Raw genomic sequence first — 8,395 nt, 5'->3', positions numbered from 1 at the left:
TTATACTTCTCAAATTTAAAATTCTTCATCTATTAAATGGATACAGTACAATTTCCAGCCTCATAGGGCTATGAGATGACTAGGTGAGAAAAACAATATAACACTTAGTTTGCGGCTTGGCACATAAAAACTACCTCATAAATGTTAAGTATTATTACCTGAATAAATGCTCAGTCTCCATGAGTCCAGTGCTGGTATGGCATCTCATTTAAGAAACAAGTTTAACCTCAAAAAAAAAAAAAAGTTAAAACCAATTTTCAATATTAATGCACTGAGCCTAGCATGAACAAGAGACCCACAGTAGCACCCCTCAGACCTCCTCCCAGTTCCTTTTGCTTGCATTTCTTATAACCTAGATCCTAGGCCTGAGCTTCTCTAAAAGTCCTATGTCTTAGTTAGGGTTTTACTGCTGTGAACAGACACCATGACCAAGGCAAGTCTTATAAAGGACAACATTTAATTGGGGCTGGCTTACAGGTTCAGTCCATTATCATCAAGGTGGGAGCAGGGCAGCATCTAGGCAGGCATGGTGCAGGAGGAGCTGAGAGTTCTGTATCTTCTTCTGAAGGCTGCTAGTGGAAGACTGACTTCCAGACAGCTAGAACTAGGGTATTAAAGCCCACACCCACAGTGACACACCCACTCCAACAGGGCCACACCTCCAAATAGTGCCACTCCCTGGGCCACGCCCATACAAAGCATCACATTCCACCCCTGGCCCCCACAGGCTGTTCAAACACACGAGGCTATGGGGGCCATAGATAGCCAAAGCACAATGCAAAATACATTTAGTCAACTTCAAAAGCACCCCCCCCCCCGGTCTATAGCAGTCTCGACAATGTAAAAGTCCAAAGTTCAAAGTCTCTTCTGAGATCCATCAAATCACTTAACTGTAATCCTCAAAACAAGACAGGAAATCAGCTGGGCAAACTCCAAACTCTGCATCTCCATGTCTGATGCCAAAGTGTCCTTCAGATCCTTTTCCATCTATGTTGACAGCAACAAACATCTTTTCCTGGGCTGGTTCCATTCCTTGTTAGCAGCATTCCTTGGCAGATATCCCATGGCTCTGGCATCTTTAACATCCTGGGGTCTGTCTCCAAGGCAACTTCAATGTTACAGCTTGTTTCAATGTCTGGGATTTACACACGATCTTCTGGGCTCCTCCAAAGGGCTGGTGTCACTTCTCTAGCTCTGCCCCCGTGGCACTCTAAGCTCAGGTTGATCCACTCCACTGCTCTTGCTGTTCTTGGTGATCATCTCATAGTACTGGCGTCTCTGATATGCTGGGGTCTTCCACTGTAACTAGGCTTCACCAGTAGACTCTCATAGGCTCTCTTCATGGTGCCAAGCCTCAACTCTTTTGCATGATCCCTTAAGTCCTGGGCCATCAACTTACAACTGAGGCTGTACCTTCACCAATGGCCTTCCCTGCCCTCTCATAGTGCCAAGCCTCAGCTGCTCTCCATGACCCTTCATTCCTACAAAGTCAGTACCACCTGGGTGATATTTATACATTAGCAAGTCCAGCTGCGTTATAAGGTTCAACCTTAGCTAACTCTGGAACACAGCTTCTTTGTGCTCTCAGAAATCACTTCCTAGAAGATTTTTACCTCAATGATGCTGATCTTTTCTTAATTACCACTAATTTCTTAGCTCCAGCTAACCAGGATCAATTGTCCCAGTAGTCCCTTTTATTCTGGACTCTGAAACCAGAAACACATGGCTAAAACTGCCAAGTTCTGCTGCTTGCCGGGGCTGGACCCATGGCCCCCTTGTTCTATTACATTATCACCAGCTTTCTGTTTTCCAATTCCTTCACTGCCTAAGCTTGGCTGTCCTGGAACTTGCTCTGTAGACTGACTTTGAACTCAGAGATCTGCATGTCTGTCTCCTGAGCACTGGGATTAAAGGTATGGTCCACCGTGCCTGGGTTTTAAGTTTTCTTCACTTAGAACTTTCTCTGTTCTAGGCTGGCCCTGAACTCAGAGATCTGCTTGTTTTTGCCGCCTGGAATTAAAGGTCTATACTACCATGGCTGGAAAAGTGGCAATACCTACTAACCTAACAATACTCCAAGGCCTACATAACCATTGGAAGTGACTTTGTCTCACATAACAAGAATGTTATACAACATGTACAACAATATTCCTAGTAATATTATTCATTATAATCCAAATTAGAAACAACTAAATAAAAAAATATGGTAGGGGTATGCAATGAACTATTATAAAGTAATGATAAAGAAAACAGCATTGCTATATGAAACTATATTTATTAGTCTCAAAGACAAGGTTGAACAAACAATGCACAAATGACTCTGTCAGTGTGACACTTACAAGCAGGTGATACTAATCTGCAGTACTAGAAGTTAACAATCGTTTTCCTGTTCGTTTTTGTTCTTACTACTGTGGATTTTGAGAAACACACCAGACTAGCCTCAAACTCATGTTCCTCCTATCTCTACCTTCCAAGTGCTTGGATTATGGGCCTATGCCTTCATGCCCAAGAGTCTAGAGCATTCCTGATGTTTGGCTTGTCAGCATTCCCTGAGGAGACAGCTGTGGCTGCCTCAGGGGAGACAGTGGCTGTGTTGCAGCCTGCAGCCAACACACAGATGACTGCAGTCAGCACTGCTTCAGGAAGGCCATGTCAGCCACGGGCACTGCTCCATGCAGCTTAGCCTTTTATGCCTACATGACCAAGTCAGTGCTCAACCTCAGCACTTCCCACTGGCCTCCTCACCACCAGAAAGCCAAGAATGTCCATGCAAAATATACATGTGTTATAATCTCTGAAGGCTACACCCCACCATATACACTTTAAAATTACTCAGTGGTTTCTCACTGGCCAGAGAAGGGATTGTATGTTGCTGAGCAAGTGTTCTTATGCTCTCACCTGACTAACATGTGCAGCCAACTTGCAAAGTATGATTTCATGCAGAGCATAATGGCACACACCTTTAATCCCAGCACTCAGTATGCAGAGGCAGGAAGATTTCAGTGAGTTCAAGGCCAGCCTGGTCTAAGGACTGAGAGTTCCAAGACAGCCAAGGCTACATAGTGAAACACTGTCTCAAAACAACAAAAACAAAAACAAAACAAAGCAAAAAAAAAAAAAAATGAATAAAATAAAACTATTCCTTTTCCTCTCTCACCTCAGTATCTCTGAATACACAACACATCTCTCCAGAAAAATAGTTTGAAAAATGAGGTTTCAGGAGACCTAAGAGATCAAACCGGTTTCATATCAACACTCACTACGATGTTATTTGCGCTTATTGTGTCTTGATGGAATTAGGGATTGATTCTAAAGCCTTGTGTACACTATGCAAGCACTTTATTGCTGTGTTTGGTTTTAGATTTATTTATTTTATGTATATGTGTGTTTGGCCTGCCAGTATGTACGTACACCATGTGTGTCTGGTGCCTGAAGAGAGGAATAAATGTTCTTAATTGCTAAACCATGTCTGCAGACCCACATTGGGGTAGCTCACCAGCTCTCTTTCTATTTTATGCTGAGACAGGCTCTATGTAAATTGGCCTCCCTGGCCCTGATCCTGCCATCCTCCTACTTCAACCTCCCCAGGCACTGGGATTATAGGCCCACCTCTATTTGCCTTTTTCACATAGACAAAAGCAACAATAGGTAACATTGCTGGCTCATTCACTGAAGTAAAGCAGGAACATTAATCAAAATGTAACGGGGAAGTAGCTTAGCACCAAACCAAGTGCAAGACCCAAGGCGTCCCATGAGCACCGAAACCAAAACTGAACAGCCATCGTGGCCTAGCCTGTAACCCAAGCACTGCAGCTGATAACTGGGGGATAACTGGTCCTGGCCAGCCTGGGCTACATAACAAGACCACCTCCGACAGCACACACGGTATAGAGCTGGGAACGCAACTCGCTGGCTGCCAGGTGCTTCCTTGCCATGAGCCGGGGTCTGCTCCACACTGGGCAAAGCCTGGCATGGCGGGGGGCATCGGTCACCGTGGCACTGGGGATGGGGAGGTGCAAGCAGAACAATCAGAGGCTCAAGGTCATCCTCAGCTACATAGAAAAAAATTCAAGACTAGCCTGAGCTACACGAGACCTAGCCTGAGCTACATGAGACATTGTCTTTAAAAAACCTACTAGTAATACTGTCATCCTTTTACACTTTCAATAAAAAGCCAACCAAACAAAGAAAAAACAAACAGAAATTGAATTTAGAATGTCTTCAACAAAGCTGGGCTTGCAATCCCAACTACTTGGAAGGGTATAACAGGAAAAATAGCAAGTTCAAGGCCTACCTAAACAACTTGGGAGGCAAAGGCAGGCAGATCTGTGAGAACAAGGCCAGTCTATCTACAGGACAGTCAAGGCAACACAGCGAAAATCCTGTCTTGAAAAACAAAACAAAACAAAAAATTCTTACTAAAAAATAAAAAGTAAATAAGGATTGGCATTGGGACGTATCTCAGTATTACAGCACCCGATAGCAATTGGAAGACTCTCAGATCAATTCCTAACACAACAGACTATAAAAAGAAAAGAAAATATCCATAATGAAACAGTAAAAATTAATTTCACAGTCACTTCTTAGTATCCTCCACCCTCCACTTCAACACCTCCAACTCCTACAAATACCAAAACCTTTCTATAAATAGTCTAATATTTACACATACTCTTTGGTCCATACTTTTTATAGACCAAAAGAGGGTGAGGGGTGCAGAGACATAAGGTCTTGCTGTATAACCCAGACTGGCTTTACATTCTCCTAAATGCTCAGTCTTCTAAATGCTGGGATATGTACCACCTCACTCGGCTTTCCTACGGACTTTAATCATTTCTAATACTATGCAGACAGTTAGTTGTTATACTGTATTGATTACAGGATAATGAGGGGATTCTGTATACATTTGGTACACTTGTTTTTCTGAAGCATGTGGTTTTTTTGTTTGTTCGGCTTTTTTTTGCAGATAGCGGGCGTGTCATCATCCAATCTAGATGTGTATTAGGGTAGCAAACTCAGGACCATATCCCACCCCCACCCCCACCCCCCGCGGCTCAGTCTCCCAAGCTCTGGGGTGAACTCCTGTGTCTGGTCTATTTCCCGAATGCAGTTTAGCTGTATTTGGCTAAACCCACAAACATGGAACTCACAGCTAAGGAGAGCTGGCTGCAATTTCTGTCCCTCAGCTCATGGGTTTTTTTTTGTTTGTTTGTTTTTTGTTTTTTACCCCCCCTGACTGCTTGAAACAGTTACCCAAGCTATCCTGGAATGCACAGCAATCCTCCTGCCTCAGCCTCCCAAGCAGTGTGATTACAGGCATAAACCATCACATCAAACATATTCACACCTTTCTTTAAGAAGCACTGCTTATTTGTTTGCTTGTTTACTTAATGTATGGGTGTTCTGCTTAAGTGTAAGTCTGTTAATGTGCATGCCTGGTGCTTATAGAAACCAGAAGAGAATGTAGGGCACCATGGAACTAGAGTTATGGATAGTTGTAAACTTCCATGTGGGTACAGGTCTTCTGCAAGAACAAGTGCTCTTAACCCCACAAACATGCTCCAGCTCACACTCATGTCTTTTTAATATTCTACTTGGCAGAAGAGTAAGTATAGGGCTGGCAAGATGGCTCAGCAGGTAAGAACACTGACTGCTCTTCCAGAGGTCCTGAGTTCAAATCCCAGCAACCACATGGTGGCTCACAACCATCTGGAATGAGATCTGATGCCCTCTTCTGGTGTGTCTGAAGACAGCTACAGTGTACTTATAAATAAATCTTTGGGCCAGAGCAAGCAGGGCCGACTGGAGCGAGCAGAGGTCCTAAAAATTCAATTCCTAACAAGCACATGAAGGCTCATAACCATCTGTACAACTACAGTGTACCCATATACATAAAATAAATAAATAAATCTTTTTTAAAAAAAAGAGAGAGAGAGTAAGTATAAAATACTTCTACTTCTGGGCTGGAGAGATGGCTCAGTGGTTAAGAGCACTGAGTGCTCTGCCAAAGGTCCTGAGTTCAATTCCCAGCAACCACATGATAGTTCACAATCATCTGTAATGGGACTAGATACACTCTTCTGGTGTGTCTAAAGACAGCTGCAGTGTACTCATATACATAAAAAATAAATCTTTGGCTGGGCATGGTGGTGCATGCCTTTAATCCCAGCACTTGGGAGGTAGAGGCAGGCGGATTTCTGAGTTTGAGGCCAGCCTGGTCTACAGAGTGAGTTCCAGGACATCCAGGGCTACAGAGAAACCCTGTCTTGAAAAAACCAAAAAAATAAAAAAGTAAAAAAAATAAATCTTTTTAATTTTTAATTTAATTTTATTTGTAATTCTTTTTTACACTCCATATTCTATTCCCCGCCCCTCCCCATCCACCCTCCCCACCCCAACACATCTCCATGTGGACGCCCCCACCCCCACCCCCCTGACCTCTAAACTCCCTGGGGCCTCCAGTCTCTTGAGGGTTAAGGTTGCTTCATCTCTGAATGAACACAGACCCAGCAGTCCTCTACTGTATGTGTCTTGGGGGCCTCATAAAGAAAAGAAAATACTTCTACTCCCTATGTACACATTCACACCAACCCTTCCACTCCACAGATACACACGTGAATTGGGACAAACACTTGGAAGGTCTGGATCATTAAGTGAATCAATACTGTGTTGTGGGCCAGTTGTGCTGCACTTCTAATCCCAGCACCTAGGAAGTAGAGGCAGGCTGATCTCTGTGATTCTGCCTGGTTGGTCTACACAGCAAATTCCAGGAATATTAGAATATTCCTAATTAATTCAGTCTACTAGATGAATCACTCTAGTGCCTAGATTGAATAAAGCAGAACCCTGTACCAGTAGAAAGATATCCACAGATAGACAAATAAATCTCAGTGTCATCAAGGACCAAACTGCACTAACGCTTTCAGACCCAACAATGTGCCTCAGGCCCACGCACGCCATTACCCAACTCGAGGCCAAAGCAGGAAGACCTTAAGTGCGAGCTACACAAGTCTAAGGCCAACAGCATAACCTTGTCTCTCAAAACAACAGAAGGGAAGAAAGGAAGAAGGGAGGGGGAAGGACTGAAGGGAAAGAGAAGAGAAGTCCCATTTATCCATTTGACTGTGGGTTCAGTATCAGAGAAGAATATTCCTAATTAATGAAGGGGATATTAAAATACTATGACTTCCCCCAACTACATGTCTGGGGCTGGCTTCTCTTCATATACTTGAACCAAACAAGGCACCTTGATAACTGGAGGTAAACAGTCACAAGAGAATCCAAATGTCGCCTGGTAGGTTAGATATTAGAGATTTGCAAAAATTCAAAACATGGCTAGGACTATATCTCAGTTGTAGCGTTTTCCTAGTACATAAAAGGCCCTAAGTTTGATTCTTAGTGCTAATAAATAAATAAATGAATAAATGAATTTTTTTTAAAATTAAAATAAACAAAATAATGCCCACCTTTCTTACTGAATTGTGTTTAAAGTTGTTTGGTTGTTTGGTATTAGGTTTTGGGGGTGTTTGTTTGTTTGCTTGCTTGTTTTAGGTATAGGAACTGGGGACGTAGTTCAGTGGGTAAATACCTACTGCACACACATGAGGAATGAGGTTGCAAGTTCAACAGATACATAAATATGGGCACAGTGTTTCATTCTGAAACCTCAGTGCTGGAGTCAAAAAGGCAGAGACAGGCAGACACTGGGTACCAGTTGACCAGCCAACCTAGCTCAAACAGTGAGCCCTATCTTGTCTCAAAAAAATAAGGTTGAAAACAATAAAAATAAATTTTAAAAAATAGAGGGGCTGGAGAGATGGCTCAGCAGCTAAGAGCACTGACTGCTCTTCCAAAGGTCCTGAGTTCAAATCCCAGCAACCACATGGTGGCTCACAACCATCTGTAACAGGATCTGATGCCCTCTTCTGGTGTGTCTGAAGACAGCAACAGTGTATTCATACATAAAAACAGAGAGAGAGAGAGAGAGAGAGAGAGAGAGAGAGTGAGTAAGAGTAGAGGGGAGCTGGAGAGGTGGTTCACCCACTAAGGATGCTTGTTGTTCTTGCAGAGGATGCAAGTCTGTTGTTTAGCATCCACATCAGGTGCCTCACAACAGCACGCACTCCAGCTCCAGATAATCTAGCGCCCTCTGCCTGCCAACCCAAGTTCCTACACGTGTTTGTACACATACACAAGCACTGGTAAATACAAGTCCTAAAAAAGAAAGAAAGACAAAAAGGGAGGGAAGGAGGATAGGATAGAGAACACTCAATGTTGACCTCCGGCTTCCAGACATGTGAGCACAGGCACACACACTCTTATGCATATATGTATACACAGTTACAGACATTATCAATATATAAGCAAAAGTTTCCTTTTTTTTTTTTTTTTTTTTTTT

At 43.1% G+C, this 8,395-nt stretch overlaps 1 protein-coding gene across 12 annotated transcripts in view; it reads right to left on the bottom strand.

Moving 5' to 3' along the window:
• The window catches only part of R3hdm2 (R3H domain containing 2), a 124,772-nt gene that overhangs the window by 105,095 nt on the left and 11,282 nt on the right, over positions 1-8,395 (bottom strand). For 11 of the 12 annotated variants that reach the window (XM_029482203.1, XM_029482209.1, XM_029482202.1 and 8 more), the window contains exon 3: positions 159-226. The exons of the other annotated variant lie outside the window; for it this stretch is intronic. The gene's annotated coding sequence lies outside the window, so the exon portion shown is untranslated. The remainder of the gene's footprint in view (positions 1-158; positions 227-8,395) is intronic. 12 annotated transcript variants of the gene reach the window in all.

The sequence above is a fragment of the Mus caroli genome, chromosome 10 (genome assembly GCF_900094665.2).
Source record: "Mus caroli chromosome 10, CAROLI_EIJ_v1.1, whole genome shotgun sequence".
In the NCBI taxonomy this organism is placed as follows: domain Eukaryota; kingdom Metazoa; phylum Chordata; class Mammalia; order Rodentia; family Muridae; genus Mus; species Mus caroli.
The sequence above is the reverse complement of the archived record's forward strand: the minus strand, read 5'-3'. Positions and strand labels throughout refer to the sequence as shown.